The sequence below is a fragment of the Leucopleurus acutus genome, assembly GCF_964270905.1.
Source record: "Leucopleurus acutus genome assembly, chromosome: 2".
NCBI classification, from domain to species: Eukaryota; Metazoa; Chordata; class Mammalia; order Artiodactyla; family Delphinidae; genus Leucopleurus; species Leucopleurus acutus.
In genome coordinates this window covers 164484387-164503545 of record NC_139143.1, presented here as the reverse complement: position 1 = coordinate 164503545, position 19159 = coordinate 164484387, and the positions used below count along the sequence as shown (strand labels likewise).

The 19159-nt window shown below is 52.2% G+C and overlaps 1 protein-coding gene across 3 annotated transcripts in view; it reads right to left on the bottom strand.

Moving 5' to 3' along the window:
• The window catches only part of STK40 (serine/threonine kinase 40), a 37268-nt gene extending 24483 nt beyond the window's left edge, over nt 1-12785 (bottom strand). The window contains exon 1 of one of the 3 annotated variants that reach the window (XM_082862141.1): nt 12630-12785. The gene's annotated coding sequence lies outside the window, so the exon portion shown is untranslated. Of the gene's footprint in view, nt 1-6811; nt 6839-12629 lie in introns of those variants that run through there. The other 2 variants (XM_082862142.1, XM_082862143.1) reach the window with 2 other exon arrangements.
• Between the last annotated feature and the right edge of the window lie 6374 nt (nt 12786-19159).

Here is a 19159-nt window from a genome sequence, read left to right as displayed (position 1 = left end):
AGGAGTCTGCAACTAAGACCTAGTGCCTCTAGTCCAGGATCTCTTGCAGAGGATTGTGGGAGGCGGACAGAGCACACATACCGGGCTGTAAAACTTCTACTATCAAAGGACACAACTCTGGGTATGTGCATTTGTCAAAATGACTGAACTGTTAAAGGACCTGTGAAATTCACCATGTGTAAATATACCTCAATTAAAAAAAAAACCAAACAAGCTGCAATCTTAACCAAATAATCAAAGTTATATCACTAATAACAGAACAAACTGACATCGTGTTACTCCTGATATGATGCAACCTCAGTTATTTATTTGTTTTTTGCCAAAAATGCATAACCTCAATCTGATCATGAGACAAACTAAAATTGAGGGACATTCAACAGAACAGGCCTGTATGCTTCAAAAACATCAATGTCAGATAGTTAAAGAAAGGCTGAAGAACTAGTCTCACTTAACGGAGATTGAAGACGGGATGAGTAAATGAAATGGGTGATCCTGGGAGGAAGAAGTTATACAGAACATGCCTGGACAATTGGCAGAATCTGAATATGGACTGTATATTAGATAATACGACGTTAAATTTCCTGAATTTGAAAACTGCATTGTGGTTATACAGAAGAATGTCCTTGTTCTTAGGTGACAGATGCTAAAGTGCTTAGAGGTGAAGGGTCATGATGTTTGCAATTTACTCTCAGGTGCCCGGAGACAGAAGAGAAAGTGCAACCTGCTGGAACCGCTCCCAAGACCCTGGAGGAATCTGTTGTCCGGATTTACAGGTTCATAGGGATTTCTTGTGGGTACACAGCTCACAGTGGCAAAATCTGGAATCTCATACTTGTTGGGCGGAGCCAGCCTGGCGCGAACAGGAGTTCAGTTTTCAACGCCCCCCTTTCTCCAGGCCGAACACTGTGCTAAAGGAATGCGGGGAAAAAGAAATGAGGTCTCTGTGCAATCTCCAGGTCTGCCACCTGGTGGCGTCTTTCTATAGCGCATCTTCTTCACAGGGTTTCTCTCTGCACGCGCTGCAAGATGGTGGGGCACTGCTCTTCACCAGGCTGGTCAGGAAGGATGCAGGAGCAACTCCATCAGAAGACCCCCACCTCAGCTGCCTGTGGAACTGGGGCTGGACAACATGCCAGCAGGCTACTCTTTCTCCTCTGCTCGGGGACCTGGGCCTGCAGTACCTCCATCTGTCTCTGCTGTGGGGGTCCTCCACTGCTTCCTGTGGTCTTTAAGAAGAAACCCAAACTCCTCAGGGAGCCTGGCCAGACCCAGGCTACCTATCCAGCTTCACTGCCCTTATATGCCCCATAAATCCAGCCACACCAAACGACTCACAGTTCCCTGAGTGCGCCATAAACACGCTTGCCCTGACCTCCTCTCCCTGGTTGGCTGGTCCTTCTCCCTCAGTCCTCACTGGTGTCACCTTCTGCAGCAGGTCCTTTTCTCCTCCGGCTCCCAGAGCACATTCTGTCCACTCCTACCGTGCCGTAGCCATTGTCTGACTCCCCTGTCCCCACCACTCTCCAGGCTGAGCAACCCCAGTTCATCTCTGCTTCCCTGCACCCACCCAGTGCCTGGCAAACTGCTGAATGAGAAAACAGAGAGTGTAGAACTGTCTGTTCTGCACCCAGAAGGCACTAAAGCCCACATTGGGGCAGGGGACACAGAGGACCCAACGAGAAGCCAGGCGCTGGATCGGGACCCAGAAGAAAGTACGGATGGTCCACCAGCCTGTGACAGGAGCCAGACTCCAAGACCAGAGAGACAGGGGGTCACAGCTGTAGGTAACTGGGCTGCAGTGGTGCTGGGAATAGTCTGTCCAGGAAAAGTCCCAGGTCAGAAATGCCTGGATGCCCGGGGCGGGGCGGTTCTGGGCTGATAGCCAGGGGTTGTGCTTAGACAGTGTTGGCTTCGGGAGGGCAACCTCCCCAAGGAATGAAACCCATTCGCAGCATGCCTGCAGCCTCGAACCAACCCCTCACTCACTGGCGAGTCCAGCAAAAAAATCTGCTTTCCTGCAGCAAAGTGTGGGAGTGTGTGAGTGACAGCCTGGCCTGCCCCTCAAACCAGGGACAGGTCCTCTGGGCCACTCAAGGTTTGTAGTGTGAAGGTCCTTCTGCTGGTCAGAAAAATTCCTGCCACTCGTTTCCCTCAGACCTTCTGGCCCAGCTATGCATTTAGCTGACTACACCTGGAAAGAAACGACGGGACTGGGGGTGAGAAATCTCAACACACGATGCAGCCAAGACGATCTGTGGTGCCGCAGAGGCTGGGTTACTGAGACCCCCTCCCACCAGACCACAAGGCAGTGTACCCCACCCCTCCCTGACCCAAGCACTCGGGGAGCCACCCTCACTGCACCTCAATACTCACATGTATGTGCTGCCACTAGTGGCTCAGCTTCCCTACAGGCTTGCTCTTCATCCACAAAGTCAACCCAGGGAACCAAGAGGAATTCGCAGCCCATGGAACCAGGTGTTTCAAACCATGGACCAGCTACCCAAATGCCAGTTGGGAGCGCAAGATGGATTCTGGGGTCAGGTAGGCCTGGGTTCAAACTTCAGCTTCCATCACTCACTAGCTTTACGACCCAGAACTGGTCACCTATCCTCTGTTTGAGTCATTTACTCTCTGTGGGCCTCAGTTTCATCATCTGTAAAAGAGGGGTGTCTCGAGGTCTCTGCTGGATGAAAGGTGAGCGTTCCCCACTCCTTGCTGAGGTAACCTCCCTGGTGACAAGTCTCTCCAGGTGCATACCTTTTAAACTAGCATTTGATGGACACCTACTGCTTGCCAGGAACCGTTCATTCTTAGTGTTTCCTAGATTTTCTTTAATTCTCACAACTTTATAAAGTAAAGATTTCCCCTTTTTTTGGTTTGCTGACAAGCCAAAGCCTAGAGGCCTTGGCCCAGCTGACTGGGCCAGAGGAGGCTGCCTGTGGCCTGTCCTCTTCTACTCCTGCTGGCTGGCTAGAAGGCGGCTCTGTTTAAGGGCTTTTCCTTTGAGTTTGAATGACAGCCATCCCTGAAGCAGGCATGGACCCTCTCCCTGGGAGCCTGAAGGCCGCAAGCAATCTCCCTAGGAACCCACTGGAAGCCATAGGCTTCCGTGCTCAGGATGGATGCTGGGGGGATGGGGAGGTGGATTCGTAAACCCTCAGCTTTAGCCAGGACTCCCTGATGACAAAGATTCATGCATGTGCTGTCATCTCCACTGTTCCAAAACAGAGTGATGATTTTGTTCATTTTAAAATGCAGGATATGTATAGCTCCAATCTGTCAGGAATACATACCATCACATCCTTCTCTAAACGCTTGCCTGGGGGTGACAGGTGAACTGGCTGCTACTAACCGGAGCTCCTCTCTTGCCCGGGATGAACCTCACCCCCGGAAGGCTGCTGTGCTGGGTGTGTGGGAGAGTACCTGCAGCGCCAGAGAGGAAGTGACTCAGCCCAGTGGGAAGTGGGAGGGGCGGCCAGACTGAGGGCCCAGTGGCCAGCCTGCTCCCCCTCAGCACATCCGCACCAGACCCATCTAGAGCTCGGAGGTCCAACTCTAGTCTCCTCCAGAAGGCAAGATTCACACACAAGGAGATTACATAATCAGTGGTGTCCCTCTTCACCCCCTGCCCGGAGCAAGCCCCACTGGGCTCCTCCGTGGCCTCCATGAAGGCTGAGGGGAGAGACGGGGAGGGGAGTGGGCCTGAAGACCCCGGGCTGGGAGGATGTATCCCGGAGTGATCCTGGGAGAATTGGCTCCAGGGCTGTGCACACAGAGGTGGACCTGGAGGCCCCTCTGGGGAAAAGATAAACAGAGTAAGAAACCAGTCCCTGGGACGGGGTAAAGGGCTTCAGCAGCAGCTTTTCTGAGAGCCAGCAGAGAGAATCCAGGGCAGCATCGCCAGCCCTGCCACTAGCTCACCCCTCCCAAGGGCCTCCGGAAGCAGCTGATGTGACAACAAATAATCCGTCACTGTGTGTGGGTGTTGGAAGAGGAAGGGACAGACTTAATAGCTCTTTCTCAGGCTGTGCTGCCCTGGTATCTCCTATTTAGAGAAGTAGCCAGGGGAAGCGGCCAATACCCTGGCTGGGAGACCTTCCCGGTGGTCCCTCAGCTCTGTGGGGGGGGCCTCCTGCCATGTGCAATGATGGGAGACTGAGTCACTGACAGCCCTCCCCTGTCGTGCCAGCCTGCCCTGCAACAAAGGGGACCCCTCCTCAGCTCAAACCATCAGTTATTGCTCTGTTATTGCTTTGCTCAGTGGGAACAAGGCCCGCCACAGGTCCCTCATGGAATTCAGGTTCTTTTTGTTTTTAACATTTCCTTATTTATTCGGCTGCACCGGGTCTTAGTTGCGGCACTCGGGATCTTTTTTTTTTTTTTAAGTTGTGGTATGCGAGAACTTTAGTTGCGGCTTGTGGGATCTAGTTCCCTGACCAGGGATCGAAGCTGGGCCCCCTGTATTGGGAGCGTGGAGTGTTAGCCACCGGACTACCAGGGAAGTCCCGAATTCAGGTTCTTGACACCCAAGATGGCCCAAGTCAGGCAAGGAGAAGGCAGCAAGTGACTAAAGAAGGGCTGGCTGAGTCTGAGAGCACCTTCGTGTCCTACACATGTGTCTCTCTGCTCCACGGGGTCCTCACCCAGAGGAGAGGGACAGTGTTGTACCTGCCCAGGGTTCCCTGAGGACTGCGGGGAGCCAGCGTGTGGGAGGCACTAGGTAAATGTTACGTTTCCTTCCTTCCGCCTCAGATTTCCAGAGCGACAGAGGGGAAAGTCTGGGCCAGGGCCAGGTTCATGTGATTCTCCTTCTTTATATGGTTTTTAACAGCCAAAGTCACTACAATCATCCCGTGAGAAAGGTAATTTGGATTGGGGCCAGCAAACTACCCTTCTTTAACTGCCTCTATCAAAAACGAAATTCAATTAAATTTCACAGCCTTGCGAGTGAACAATACAGTTCACTTTCTGCACTTTTACTGAATGCTGCGGGCTGTGGCTGCTTGGTGGGCAAGATTACAGAGGCAGACAGCAGGCTTTGCCACCTGAGTGGCCCTCAGTGGGCCGTTCAGACAAGTGGACCCACACGAGGGCCTCACCTGCTCTGAGGTGCTGAGGCCAGCCACGAGCCACCTCTGACACATACTCTGCTCAGGGGTGGGTGAGAGCATGCTTGCCTGTGTCTCTCCAGAGGGTGAGCTCCTGGGGGCAGGGCCTGGGGCCTTGACCGCTTCAGAATCCCCTGGCCAGGCCCCACAGGTGTGCAGAAGACAAGGGGAAACCACAGCCAGCAAAGCAGAAGAAAATGCCTTTGCCCCGGGCCCAGCACATCCAGTTCTGGGGATTTATCCTCCAGGTTCACCCACACAAGTTCACCAAGATGAATGTGCTCAACAAGGGTCCCTGGAGAGCCCTGGGTAGCAGGAAAAAACACAAAGACAAAACCACAAATATCAAAACGCACACACATCTCCCCCCGACAGGAAACAATCTAAATGTCCGCCAAGAGAGGACTGGTTCACTCCATCATGGTACGTCCAGACGGGGGACTACTACGCAGCCTTGAAGACTAGGCCCACACCTGCTGGTAGATGAAGGTGTCTAGGATACGTTACATTAAAAAAAGCAAACTGCAGGGGACTTCCCTGGTGGCGCAGTAGTTAAGAAACCAGCTGCCAATGCAGGGGACATGGGTTCGAGCCCTGGTCTGGGAAGATCCCACAAGCCGCAGAGCAACTGAGCCCGTGCACCACAACTACTAAGCCTGTGCTCTAGGGCCCGCAAGCCAAAACCACCACTGAGCCCACGTGCTACAACTACTAAAGCCCGCGCTCCTAGAGCCCGTGCTCCACAAGAGAAGCCACCACAATGAGAAGCCCGCGCACTGCAATGAAGAGTAGCCCCCGCTCGCTACAACTAGAGAAAGCCTGCGCGCAGCAATGAAGACCCAACGCAGCCATAAATAAATAAATAAATTTATGAAAAAGCAAAAGCAAACTGCAGTACTATTTGTATAAGATGATCCCATTTGGGTAAAAAAAAAAAAAGATGATTATACACACACTTGAATATGCATAGGAAATTTCTAGAAGAAACTTAACAGTGGATACCTCCAGGTAATAGAACTAGGGGCCCAAAGGAGATGGAGAGTTTTATTTTATATTCTTCTATATTGTTTACCTGTTTCATTGTAGGCTACTATAATAATTTTGAAAAATCTAAAAAAGTTTCTGAGCCCATTAGAATTATTAAGAGTGGTAATGGAATCAGGGGAGGCTGGTCTTAGGGAAGGCACACTTGAGGGAGTATGGCATGCGAATGCCCCAAACGTGTGGGCCTGCATGTTGATGCAAGGCTGCATCAGGAGAGTGGGGGACAGAAGGGACAAACCACCACTCCAGGTACACTGAAACTCTCTCAGGTAACTTGTAAACTTGCCTGTAAGGAACTTCCTGTTCACCACCCAGTTTCTATAAAAGCTGGGAAGACCATCAAACTGTTCAAACTGGAGACCTGGAAGCTGGTTCATAACACCTCTTCCGGGACACTCAGGCCCACCAGCAAAGAGCTCACCTAGGCCTCACCGGAGCCAGCCCCTGGGTCCTGACTGCGGGCCAGGCACCAGGCCGAACCTGCCACAGACAATAACACCTTGTGTTTAATCCTCATTACTACTTTGGAGGAAACTGGGTTTGGAGATAGGAAGTGATTTCTTCAAGGTCACTCAGCTAGCAAGTGGCAGAACTGGCTTCTGAAGCCAGGTCTGATCTGAGCCTTAAGTGCTGGGCGACATGGCTGAAGGTCTCCTTACCTACTACTCACGGGGCAGGAGGGGAAGGACTTGTCTCCAGGCAGTGGCAGTTTCCATTCTTCTAGGAAAAAAGAAGGGACTGCTTCAGCTTTGTCAAGGTCCCTTCCAGCTCTACGGCTTTATTCCATGTGGCCTGGGCTTCCTGGGGCCAGAGCCTGGCCAGGATGGGGGAATGGGATGGCATGGGCTCTACGGTCACGCGAGTGTGGGCTGGAAATCCGGCTCTGCCCTTGCTGGCTGAGGGTTCCTTAACCCCTCAGTGTCCGATGGTTCTCTGTAAAACAGAGTCAAGCCCTCCTTCCTTAGATTGTGAGAAGGCCTCAATACATATTGCAGAGTAGTTAGCAAAGGACCTGGAAGGTGGTGGGGATCCTTCTTTTGTGGCTGGTTTCCTTCCTGTTCCTTCAGGAGGGACCACCTTGGGAGCGGAGTTGGAGGAGAACACAGCCATGGAAGTCACACAAACGTGGTAATGCCAGGGGCTCCATGTCTACTACAAAAAGGGGCAGGATTCCTGCTCTTCCAAAGGTGGCAATGCCAGCAGTGGGGCTCCAAAAGTCCCACAGGATTTTGGGCTATGCCAGTCCCAAGGTCTCCCAAGAGGCTTAACCAAGCCTCTCCCCAGAGGCACCTGCTATCCCCTGATCACACCCCAAACCAGCTCTGCCCTAAACCCAAAGACAGGCGCCAGGCACACCAGTCCTGCTCTCGCCGGTTCCCTCTGCCATGTCCAGGCTACTTTCTCTTCCGTCTGGACCCTTGGGTCACGGACTCCCTAAAGCCACAAGATCCTTGGTCTCTTTGGCCAAGTAGGTGATGGTCTGTAAACAGATGTAGAGGGGACAGCTTCATCCTAAATGACAAGAGCCCTTCTCAGTTTCTCTGGTGCTTTCCAACAACTAGAGTTTCTTTGAAACCACCAGACCTGTAGACTGCTGGACTGTGTAAGCTCTAGGGAACCCCAACTCACACCAAGACAGACTGCCAAGAGCCAGAAAAGGGTGACCGCCACTGGGGTTCTCAGTGCCCCTTGGGAAGAGGGATGTCAACCCAAAAGTGTATCTTTGCTGGCTGAGGGAAAATCAGGCTTCTCCAGTTCATTAAAAGGGGGCCAAGAAATTACTTTAAAAATAATGAACATGAAGGATACTCTTTGAAGCAGCAACTCCTCTTGGAATTTATCCTGCAGATACCTGAGGTGGGAAAAACCACACATATGCAGATAGTCACTTCAGCTTTGTTTGGAGAGCAAAAGGCCGAAAATAACCTAAGTTCATCAGCAGAGAGTCTGTTGAATAAATTACACAAACAATGACACAATATTGCCAAAAATGACCCAGACGTGCATGAGACAAAGTGGAAACATCTCTAAGACAGTAAGTAGATCAAAGCAAGCAACACCACCCTTTCCCTTCTCGGATCTTGATTACAGATCCCGAGAGGAGATGCGGGGCTGCTATGGGCCCGGGGCCACCTTCAAGGCCACAGTCTCACCTGAGCAGGTGGAGGAGGAAGAAATGCCCTTGTCTCAGGCCACTTTCTCTTCTACCTTCTTTACACCACAAATGCAGGGACAAATCCTGCAAAAATCTCCCCAATTCCAAAGGGCCTGTTTGAAGCCCCATCTACCAGCACATCCCTCTCTGCAGCCCAGTCTGATTCAGGCCTAGCTCTGCACTCCCGTAGAGCGCACGGGGATAAGGGCACAGAGGCAGCTCCCTCTCACTTCCCTGATGGTTCTGAGTGAGTCCCAGGTGGCCTGGGGCAGACATCTCTCCTTCCGGAGAAGAGGGACTGAGTTGGCTGACCCAGCCTCTGGAGTAAATCCAACCTCAAGGTCTCTTTCTAGATAAGATCTCCCCAGGAGCACTGGGAACGGCCATCTCTCCCCTGAGGGCATGCTGCTGTCCAGGACCCATCACTTGCTGAATCAGTGTGGACGGCACCCGACTGAAGGGCTGCCCTTTAGGGCCATCTGAGGGCTGCGGAAGTCACAGAAGTTTTGCAGACTCAGCCACTTGAGTTTCTGAAATACTGAAGAAGTTCACCTTCCTGGGCAAATCTGGGCAGGGGGAAGATGAAGGACGGGAAGCTGCCCTTTTCCCAGGCGCTGACGCAGGCAAAACCAGAGAGAAGCCTGGCCCGAAGCTGGACAGAGTGCCACAGACTTTACAACTGACCCTCTCCCATGAGAGAGGGCTTACTGAATGGAGCTGGCGGATTTCACTGGCCATTATCTTCTGCCGTCTCTATATCTGCACTATCGTTCACTCTGTCAGCCAAATCGGGAAGCTCGAGGTCACCTGCCATCATTGTTCCTCCCTCAATCATCACTGCCAAACACTCCCGGAGTCCAGTTGATTTCCCCCAAAACAGCTCTGATCTATGCCCTTCCTCCGCATCCCAACTGCCTCTACCCTGATCCAGGCCCCCACCAGCCCTTACTTTGATTACTGCAAAAGCCTCCTACGGAGACTCCAGACTTGTTCTATCCCCAGTCCATCCCCCACCGCCAGCCAGAGGGCTCCTGGCAAGATGCAGGTCTAACGGTGTTTCCTCCCTTAAACCAAAGCATCCCATCACCAACAGAATAAGAAGTTCAAGCATCTTAGCACTGATGCTTACCTCTCCAGCAGGTCCTAAGCCAGGTCCCTTCACGCCCTGCGCCAGAACCTCTTGTGGTTCCTACAGTGTGCACACACACCAGCCTGCATCCATGCCTGTGCCTTGCTGCTCCCCTGCCTGGAGTGCTTCATGAACCCTCAGAAAGCTCTATTCATCCTTCAAGATTCAATTTTCATCAAGATCCAGCTCAGGTTCTAAGGGCTCTCCAAAGTTCTCCCCAGTCACCTCCCCATCCCCCAGGAGAAGCACTCCTTCATCTCACTCCCATTACATGCTGCACAGACTCCTATGAGACACTCACCAAACTCTATGCAAATGTCAGTTGGTTAGAAGCCTGCCTGGTCCCTGTTAGACCACAAGCTCCGCCAGGGCAGGGCGTGCCTCGCCATTCTCATTCTGCACCTGGCACCCAGCACATCCTCAGCCACGCTTGGGAGCTCATGTGTGTGGAACAGGGGTTCCGGATTTTAAGTCACCACACACATCAATGTCTGCTTCCTGATGGTACTAATTCAAATAACAGACTAGGGTCACTAACAGGGACACACATGGAACGAACTCGAAATACTTTTTCTCCTAGTATACTTTAAAACATGATTTTTTTTTTTGTTCCTCAGCAGTCCTACTTCTATTTTAAAAAATGGTTCTTTTAAAGAGCTGAGCTGAATCATCTGCATGGCTCCCATACAGACTCAGTAAATTCCCCACAGATTTCTTTTTTGGAGAGAATACAATAAAATTCTGTGGTCTTGTGATCCCTCAGGACATTTCTGACAGCTCAATGGGACACAGTTTTAGTTGCCATTAACTGCTTCAACTAATTCTTAGAAGTCCTTTCCTGCAGCCTGCAGCAGCAGCTAACATTTACCAAGCATTTCTTACTCAGTGTGTGCTAAACGCCCAACCTGCAACATCTTACTGAATCCTCACAACTGCCCTCAGATGAGAAAGCTGGGAACCGAAGAATAAGTAACCTCCACTGACTGGCAGGGCTGGGATCTGAACTGAGATTCTGTCTGACAGCAGAACCAAATAGGCTCTTAGCCGCTACAATCTGCTGCCTTTTCCCAAAAGGCCAAATTAAAAGCCCCAGGGAGCAACTGACCTTACAACTGACCTGAGAGGACAGCCTCACCAGCCCAGCTGCTCGAGTGACCTGCAATCTCAGGAAGAGAGGGGCACATGTGCCAGGCACTTCTGGGGCAGGCAGAGCTGCCCAGGGCAATGCAGGGAGCTTGTCACCTGCCACCAGTTGCATGTAGTGCTGTCTCGGCAAAGATCCCCCACCCCACGCCATCTCTCTTCTCTCAGAGGCCTGCAGTAGCCTCTGAAGAGGTCTCTAGTGCTTTAATCTCTCCTCTCTTCTCCCTTCCCTCCTGCTGAGGCTCCAGAGAGAGCATTCTAAAACACAAGTCTAATCACGACACTCCTCTGCTTAAAACCTCTTCACTTGCTCCCCACTGCCCTTGGTACAAAGTCCCAAATTGTTAATGTGGCATTCCCCTGTCAACCTGTACTGCTTTACCTGGCACCAGGTTGCCTTTCATACCACCATACTGAACAATCTGAGGTTTCTGGAGAAACTCTGAGTTGACATGTCTAAGTGGAGTACCTTGCCCCTTTGTTCTCACCTGACTGAGCCTTCCCATCCTTCTAGACACAGCTCCAGCATCATCACTGCTTCCAAGCCTCCCCAAAACCTCCCCCCACCCCGCCCAACTCAGGCTGAGCTAGAAGCTTCCTTCCATGGGCTCCCACAGCCCTCTGTTCTTGCTGTTACTAGTTTTTCAAGACTACGTTTCAACTATTCATTCACAGGTCAGTCTCCCTTAACCAGACTGTGAGCTCCTTGAAATAAGAATAAGAATAGCTAACATTTACTGAACTCTTATTACGTGGCAGACATGGTTCTATGTGTTTTACATGTGTTAACTTTTTAAATCTTCACAACAACTCTATGTTATCACCCCTGTTCTATAGCTCAGAACACTGAGGCACAGAGAGGTTAAACAATGTGCCCAAGGTCACACAGCTACAAAGCTGCAGAGCTAGAATTTGAACTCAGGAATTCTGGCTCCAAAGCCCACTCTTAACCTCTATAATATAGGGTACTTGTCTCTCCAGGCAAGGACATTGCTGCTGTCACGTGGGGAATGAATGAATGAATGAATGAACGAACGAGGGCTATCTCCACTCTGTCTAGATCTAAGGGACAAACAACTGGCACAGCAGGGCCACCAAGCACTGGCCCAGCTCACAAGCACTGTTTACAAACAGGGGTTCTTTGGGCCTGACGATTACATATCCTGCTCTTCCTTATCTCATGCAGAGCTAAGCCAAGACGAAAGGCGCCCAGCCCAGAGTGACTACCCTCTTCTTCACTGCTCTCAAAACCAAGCAAAGCCAACCGGTTTCCTCCAGTGACTTAATACAGAGCAAAGTCTATCTTGACAGCGAAGGCGGCTGTCATCTCTTTCTTCCGCCAACAAACGGGGATCAAACCTAGGAAGCGGGGGTGGCTGAGTACTCGGCGTCGGGAATCCCGATGCCCCCATCTACTGGCTGGAAGGTGGTGCCAAGCGGGGTGGGAATGGGAGGGCCTGAGAGGGCACAGCAGGTGAATCAGTGACCATAGCAGCAGGCTCTCTCCTTGGAAAAGGCCGGCCAAACGTAGCACCGGCAAGCAGAGAGCTCTGACCCGCACCTGAACACCTCCCGGGATTCGAAAATTCCCCAGCAGCGATGGTGCCCGTGCCAACGGGTGAGGGCTCCTGGAGGAAGCCCGGGCTGGTCCTATCTGGGGACTCGTTTCAACTTTCATGTCACTCTCGGGATCAGGAGGGCAGCGTGGAGAGGCAGAGGGTGTCTCTTGGGAAAAACCTGGCTGGTTCAAATCCGGCGCCTTCACTGACTGGCCGAGTGACTCCTGGCAAGGCTGGCAGTGCCACCTCCCAGGGCTGCTGTGGGACCGAGACTCCCCGCAGCCACCGGGTACCCGGCGCGCAGGAGCCCCCGCCCCCGCCGCCCGAGAAGGGCAGACCACAGCGGAGGACGGCACAGTCGCTGTTGCCATTTCTGTCGCAGCCGGACGGCCTCAGGCTGTCACCCCGGTCCCCAAGCTACAGCCGCTGAGGCCCGCCCCACCAACCCGCACCCCCGGCCCGGCTCCCCGCTCCCGGACCCCTGCCCTCACCTTCCCCCGGTGCTCAGCGCTGCTCGCCCATAGTCCGTAGCCCGGAGCCGGGGCTGCTCAGCGCTCCGTCCCGGGGGGCCGGGGCCGGTCCAGGGGCGTGGGAGCCGCTCACCGTCGCCTCCCGGTGCAGCCGCCCGAACCTCCGCCGTCGCTGCCGCCGCCTCCCTCCATGGCTGCGGCGCCGCCACCTGACAACGGAAGTGACGCACCGCCCCCTCCTCCCGGACGAGCTGCATCCCCGCCCCTTGCTCGTATCTACAGCCCACGGCGCAGGGATTGGGAGCCATCTTGACAATGGGCGGAAGCCTTCAGGCAAGAGGCCAGAATCCGATTGAGGATTGGTTCAGGGTAGGGTCCGAGCCGATATCTGGGAAACTATTGGACACAGAGAACTTAAGGGGCGGTACTTACTGCTTAGCTATGTCTGCGGTGAGGTGGGGCCGGAGGCACCGCCCCCGCCCCTACTCCACTGAGCCTCGCGTGCCCTACCCTCGCCCCCCCGGGTCTGGAGACGTCTGCAGCAGTTGAAAGGTCGGCCAGTTGTAGTATATTTCTCAGAAAAGTGGCTCTTCCTTGACTCCCATTTCTCTCTTTCTGGAGCTTTGTGCGGCGAGCGCTGCCGTGAGGCTCAATCAATGATAGGAATTCCTGTCATAGCCCTCACAATTCATTTCCCTTCGGGGCCCTCGCTTTTGTAGAAACCACGCTTCAGTCTGAAGATCCCTAGAGTCTCGACCAGGGAGGTTAACAGTGAAGAGTTCCTGTTAGCGATTCCAGCTACCTAACCTCAGCCCCTCCTGCTGCAGTTTCGGTCCCTTTCTCCTCCTCCTCCAGCAACCACGCCCTCCATGAATCAGCTTCTTGCACCAGCAGATGAGCCCTTTAAAGGGATTGCATCAGGCTGGTGACTCACTGGGGCCCTCTGAGAGCCTGGCTTCCCTCCGCTGGCATGCAGAAGCAGCTAGAAGGGCTCCGTGGTGGCAGCAGCAGCCACCATGGACCCACTCCTTTGTCTCCCAGGTGTGAGCCAGGGTGCTTGCTGCATATGACTGTCTAACCCCCGGGTGTCTTTCCAGCTGTGTCATTCTGTATCCATGTGGGCACTTGTGTCCAAGCCTGTGTGCACACTGCTGGATTTCCTAGGGTGTGTGGCCAGGCACTTACGTGTATGCACGCATTTGTCATCTCCACACAGGCAGTGCCAGGACGTGAGAGTTGGTGTGAGTCTTGCTGCTTCCTCCTGTGTTCATCTCTTTGTCTCTGAATGCCTAGTGCACACTGAACTGATGGGACTGAATAACAGTAGTAATCGAAACAGCTCCAGTATTATGTCACACACTGTGTTAAGCACTTTAGAGACATCAACGTTAAGGAGTCTGTTCACAGATGAAGCAGCTAGAGCTCTGAGAGGGGAAGTAAACCGTCCAAAGACACATACAGCTAATAATGGCAGGGCTGTGATTTGAACCAAGTCTGGCAGATTCCAAAAAGGCTGGATTTGAGTACTTGCTGTGTCCCTTACAAGCTGAGTGACTATGTGCAAGTTATCCCCATCTGTCAACATAGGGATAACACTTTGTGGGATCACTGTGAGGATCCAGTGAGTGTGGAAAGGGCTTTTCACGGGACCTGGCGAATAAGAGTGCTCATACTTCTCTCAGTTACCGAGCTTCAATGCAGTGGGGGACAGAAAGTCAGGCACAAAGAAGCGGGACCCAGCCCCCCAAGCTCCTCTCTCTGACAAAGTGAAAAGCCTAGGGATTCCGGAAGCCCTGACTGACAGGAATGAGTGTTGGGTTTTCCAGAGCTCTAATTATCAGCTAGATGAATCACTTAGAGCTGACACCACCATCCCCACCCTCAGGAGGCTCTCAGCCAATTCAAAATACAGAATTTTAACAAAGAGGAGGAGGAAGAGAAAGAGAGGAGTAGGAGAGGTAATGAATAGAAAGGAAAGGTGCCAGCCAGAGGAAATGAAAAACTGTCACCAGGACACCAACAGGAGGAGACCGCTGCATCACACACGTGTGTGTGTGCACATGCGCGTGCGCGCACACACACGGTGACATACTCTCCTGCTGGCTCTCCAACTCTGGGCATGCTGGCAGACGGTGCTGCCATAACAAAGTGACGCCTGTCACAACAGCATGAGATGGTTGCTTGAGGATGTACCAGCAGATCTGCCTATTACAGAAGGAGAGGGGGAGACCTTCAACCCTGGGGAGCTTCCTCAGGCTCCTGGAACCCAGCGAACCCTTCCTACTGGCCGACTTCTGACTTCTCTTTGTGGCCAAGCCCCTAGACCCAAGGTATGGCAAGTTCCGAGTGCCAGGCCCACACCTGGAGGCTGGGTACCACCACTGTGAGCAGAGGCACCGCTTATCTTACCCGGTTGCCAGCATCGGGAGGGCTGGGAGGCAGAATAGTGTAGTGCAGTAGTAAATATCATGGAGTTTCAGGCATACAGACCTGAGTTCAAATCCCCACCCTCCTCTTCACTGGCTCTTCGACGTTGAGCAAGTCACCTCACCTCTCTGGGCCTGTTTGTTCATCTGTAAAATGGGGCTACTAATATAAACCTCCAGGGTTGTTGTAATGATGAAATGAGATGATTCATTCATTCCACAAAGATTTATGGAGTGCCTGCTGTGTGCAGAGCACTGAGCTGGATGCTAGAGATCCAGTGGGACCAAACAGACCACAGTTCTGCCCTCCTGGAGCACGTAGAGCCCCTGGCACAGGGCCTGGCACACAGTGAGATTCAACAAGCAGTCGCTATCTGTGATGACCATCTTGGCATTCTGCCATTACCTTAATCACAGGACCTGGCAGATGCCTCCAACTTCCCCCTGAGGAAAGTGGACCTCAGTTTCCTCAACTGTAAAATGACAGAGTTGGATTGGATCAGTGATTCCCAACCTTCTCACCTTGAAAGCTTCTTTTAGCATTTTCCATCCACATGAGCCTTGTATCTGATAAGATTTTGTCTCCCGTACAGCCTGCATCACGTCATTTCTTCGTTTTTATTCATTACAGCCTCGCATTACTGCCATAAGAGCTTGTGGTCAGACGGAGCAAGCCAGTGTGACCACCACGCAGTTGGTATAACTCCAGCCCGAAGCGGAGACCAAGCTAGCTTGGGTAACCTTCACGTACTATGTGCTGTTTCTCTGGGTCCCTCTGGAACACTGATAAGAACTCAAGGGACTCCTGCTGCCCTCAGGGACCCTTCAGTTGGGGATGCCAGACTGGAACTCACTGAACTGGATGCTCTCCTGCAAGTCCCATCCAGCTGAGAGCTGGAGATGTCACATCACTCGTGTGGCCCCCGAGGAGATCTGAACTTCAAGCCATAGGCCACCCAGCTCTCTTCAGAGCCCTGGGAGTCTCCTCCCAGGAGTCTCCTCCCAAATGAGAGAGCATCCTGTACTCTTCTCTCCAAGGCCTGGAGGGGAGGGAGAGGAGGGGGCATGCCATCCCACCTGAGCACTCAGAATTCCGGGGGGCTCAGTCAGCAACTGGGATCCCCACATCGGTGTATGTGCGGGCTTGAACAAAGGCTGCAGCAATGAGCACAAAACCCAAACTCCGATGGGACGATGACATTTTGAAATGTGTTTTTCATCTTTTCCTTGGTGTCCCTCCACCCTTCCCTTGCGCAGGTAGTTAGGACACTCTGCATACATTATGCCAGGAAACAAATGATACGACAGAATGCAGAGTTCATTTTTTGCTTCTGAATTCCAAGAGGCTTGCCTTCAGGGAGGAACGGAAAGAATTATCTGTGCAGATCCAAATTTAGAAAACTGTAACAAGGGGGATCTGGGAGACTGAGACATTAGGGGGTGGTCCCTGAGAATAGAGAAGCTTCTCCTCAGCCTCTGAGCTAGAGGGCATCAGGGCCCGGGAAGCAGGAAGAGTTGTGCCCCTTTTCTTGGTGGAGCACCAAGAAGTAATAAAACCCTCTGAAGAAACAGCTGTGCGCTGCACTGGGGCAAACGGCGGGGCCTAACTAACCCAAGACCCTAGGAATTTCCTGGGCCTGAGTGGCCTGGAAAAAGTAGAGTAAGAATCTGAATACTGAGAGGGGGATGGGTCAGGAAGGAGCAACTCAGCAGCATCCCGAGCAGGCTGAAGACAGAAAACCAGTACGAAACTAGGACATCTCAGGGGATGCTAGTGTGACTGGACCGGACACCATCAGATCAGACTACCCTGCCCAAGCTTTGGCATCTTCAAAGGAAGTGCCCTAGAATTCAACCAATTCTGAGGAAAGTGATGGGGAACTCTGAATTGACTGCAATTAAGTTTCTGCCACTCTGGCTGAGTGAAGCCAAATATGAATTCAGTTGAGTTAGAGAACATTCAATTTATATTTCTTACACACCTGAAATTGGAACCAGCTATACTCCTTAACCACAAGGCCCTGTATCATTTGCCTCACCCCCTTCCCATTTCTCCTGCCTCCCTCCCCTCTGTCAACAGTCACAAGGGTATTCTGTTATTGCCCCCAACCCCCAAGCTTTCTCACCTCAGGACCTTTGCACAGGCGATTTCCTCTGCCTTCCCTTGGCTGTTTAAATGGTACACTCCGTCTCAGTTTTTTGTTTTCTTTTTCTTTCTTTTCTTTCTTTTTCTTTCTCTTTTTATTAATTTTTATTAGAGTATAGTTGCTTTACAATGTTATGTTAGTTTCTGCTGTATAACAAAGTCAATCAGCTATATGTATACGTATATCCCCTCTTTTTTGGATTTCCTTCCTATTTAGGTCACCGCAGAGCACTGAGTAGAGTTCCCTGTGCTATACAGTAGGTTCTCAGTAGTTATCTATTTTATACATAGTAGTGTATATATGTCAATCCCAATCTCCCAATTCATCCCACCCCCCCTTCTCAATTTAACTTCTTCAGTCCATACTTTCTGAAATAAAACCGCCTATTTTCTCTCAAAGGGCCCTGTTTATCTCCTTCATGATGCCTATATGTTTACTTTTGTTAGTCTCCCCCTCCAGAACATCAGCTCCCTGAGAGCAGGACCTCTGTCTTGATGTTCCCTCAGCAGCTAGCACTGTCACTCAAATTACTTGTGGAATGAATGACCCGTGGCTTGCCATAGCTTGGCGGGCCCCGAGCTCCCTCCACCCCTACACCTGGGCCCCTGCCAGCCTTTCCCAGCAATCCAGGACCAGATGCCAAGACCCATAACCTTGGGGCTTGAACACTTAGCTGTGCTCTACCCCAGGGACTCATCATGAGTATGTCTCAGTGGACCCTGGTTCCCTCCCTCCCACCTGTCCTCCCAGTGCCTTGCCTCAGAACCATACAGACCCACGGGCATCTGTACACAACGCTTATGGAACATGTCCAGAGCCCCTCTTCCCAGCAACCCGTGCTAGCCCTACCACTCTGCTCTCTGGCCTGGGGGCTCTTCCTTGCTCTGCTCCCGATGTAAAAGCCTCAGACCTAGACCTCTCCTCCATCCTTAGGCCAGACTCCCAGCATGAGACCTCTTCAAGTTTGGGGGCATCTGCAGACACGTGGGAAATGTCTGCAAGGGAGGCTGTGTGCGGACTTCCCTCCGGTTCATCATTTACCGGAAGGGGTGGCTCTCTCCCCACTGGCTTTGAGAACATGGACGTTTCCACACTGAGGAACCCCTTTCTGTGCCTGCCCTCTGGTTTCTCTTACCAGCAGTCTTCTTCTTGTGCTGCTCCCCTTAACTCTAGCTGTCAAAGGGGCCTGGAAACTCAGAGAAGTGGTTTTCTCCCTGCTAGGACCCAGTGTTCTCTCCGGAAGGCAAAGGGCAGAGTCTAAGTGCCTTCTGGGGCCTCTGGGAAATGAAGTAAATACAATAGGCAGAAGATTCATGGTGGGTGGGTGGGTGTGATAATGCAGATTCTCGGGTTCCAGGTTCTGTTTCAAATCTGGGGAGCCAGGAAGGTGGCTCTTCTAGACACACCTCAGTTGGTTCTGATGAGATGGTCCAGGGACAACACTTGGACAGACTGGGCTAGAATGTGAATGCAGTGACCATGGGCTGCCAGCGCCCAAATGAACACTCCTCTCCAATCTCCCTCAGGAAATGATTACCTCCGCTGCTAGATTCTAAGCCCCTCTCCAGAAGGGACCAAAGCTTATTGGACAATGTGTGCTCAGCAGAAGGCCTGGCACATGAAAGCTGCTGTGGACGTTTGTTTGATGAAGACAAACTCTCTGGTTCCAGAGGACAGAGCCACTTCTACCGAGATGGTGGCAGGGCTGGTACGGCTGCAAGGCAGCTACAACGAAGGCTGGGGTTCTAACCCCAAGAACGCCTTCTTCCCTGAAGACCCAATGACTCTCAGAATCGGAGCCTGATTTCTTGCTGTGGGATGAGCTCCCACACTTGAGGGGAGGGCCCAGGATTACTCCAGCCTCTCCACCTCAGGAAAGACCAACGAGACTAACAACCTCTTCAACAGGGAATTGGAACAGAAGAGCCGCTTTCCCCCTGACCAGACTGAAGGCCTCTCCTACATTCTTTGCTGCATA